Consider the following 1,878-nt stretch of genomic DNA (forward strand, 5'->3'; position numbering starts at 1 on the left):
TAAACAAGTATCATGCTCATGCCATGTAGCAAATAATAAAACACAAGATATAATGAAGAGCTGCTGCCTCTATGTTATCCTCCTGCTCCATCTGCTAACTTTCCACTAGGATTTTGCATCATTCTGGCTGTCTTGGAAATCGAAAAAAAAAATGTATATATATTTCTCCTCTAAAAAATTATAGTAATCTCTTTGAGTATGGATGCACATAGGGAAGGTAGCTCAGAATGCCTGGGAATTTAATGCTGCCCTTCCATCAGCCCCTATGTGCATGAGAATCCTTCATTCCAAACTGTTCCATTGCCTCCCTCCACCAAACACACACACACACGCACATCATCATCATCATCATCATCATCATCATCATCTGTCACAGCATCAAGCTTCCCAGAACCACAGGAGCTCACATTTCATATATCTCAAAGGGAAGGAATATAAGAATATAAATTCCACAGCACAAATTGTTTTTACATATGCTACTACTTACTGTGTTTTGTGGCAGGATATTTGTTCTTGGTATGAAATAATGATAAGGGATCTGCCAATAAAAAGAATATGGATACTGCAAAATATTGTCCAAGCAAAGTGTAGCTCTAAGGTAATGCCCTGATGTTTTAGAAGAAAGTAAGTTTATCTGAGACTTGAGGCAAGTGTTGAATTTTCTGAATAACTGAAAGATTTGTGTTAAACTTCATGGTACCAGCTACAGTATTAGAAATAGAAACTTTAAAGAGTATCTAATGTATGTTCAGCCTAAAATATAAAAACATAAAATAATCTTTGTTAAAAGTACGTTAACTTTCCATTATTTAGGTTGTGATTGCAAATAGGTAAAATTAGATGCTACCTGCTGCTGAAAGGGAAAGAATACTCTTGAATTTAGTTGCTGTTAGTAATTACAGTCCTGAATTGGGAAGGAAGGAAGAGGCAGAAATAGCAGAACATGGCTGGGTGGTATTTTTATTAGATGATATCCTCAGAGAATCACTTATTATGTGATATTCCAATGATAATGAATGGGACCCCCCAAGTTTAAGACCCAACTGAGTCAGAATTATGACAGCTGGCCCCCTTGCAGTGATGGTAACCAAACTTCTATTTCCAGGGCCTTTCACTAATTTGGATATTTGTTTCTAAAATCTAGTGTATTTCTAGTTTCAGATTATTAAAATAGATATGTGTACAAAAAGTTATAAGGTCTACAATTCTGTCACTCTGCACAGAATTATTGAAAGAGATAAAGGAAAGAAATATAAATTGGTATAATAACTAGGAATATCTATCACAGGCTCACATAGTCTTCTAATTAAGAGCAAATCTGCCTTATGACTACAGAAGGAAGCAACACCTTGTACTTTATAGAAAGGAAGTAAATTTACCTAAATAAATAAAATAGCCATAATCCTCTTATTTGGGGGAAGTTCTGCCTTGGAGAATTTGGCTTTATTGCTTTCTCATTGTAGAAACAATTCAGATGTTATACGTTTTAAACATGTTCTATGACATTCCTGGCTCTTATTTTACCTGTGATTATTAATGGTCTCCAAGAGGCAAGATAAGAAACAAAAGAAAGACACCTCCACAGCTCCACAAAGCTATTTCATCAAAATTAAGTGACTATTAATAAAAAAAAGAAAGAAACATGTGGCAAACAGACATGAGAGTTTGTTCTAAATTGGAAACGTTCTATCTTTCCACTCTCAGTTGAAGACCAGAATTACTTCCTTCTGCCAGAGGTCTGAGAAAATCTTATTGAAGAGGTGTACAGGCTATTTGTTATAATATTATTTCAATTCCATGGGCTTGTAGCAATCTTCAACTGTGACACTGTGGAATTATTTTTAGATTTTCCAATATAATATTTTCCTTGCTTTCCTA

The sequence above is a fragment of the Galeopterus variegatus genome, unplaced genomic scaffold (genome assembly GCF_000696425.1).
Source record: "Galeopterus variegatus unplaced genomic scaffold, G_variegatus-3.0.2 Scaffold441, whole genome shotgun sequence".
In the NCBI taxonomy this organism is placed as follows: domain Eukaryota; kingdom Metazoa; phylum Chordata; class Mammalia; order Dermoptera; family Cynocephalidae; genus Galeopterus; species Galeopterus variegatus.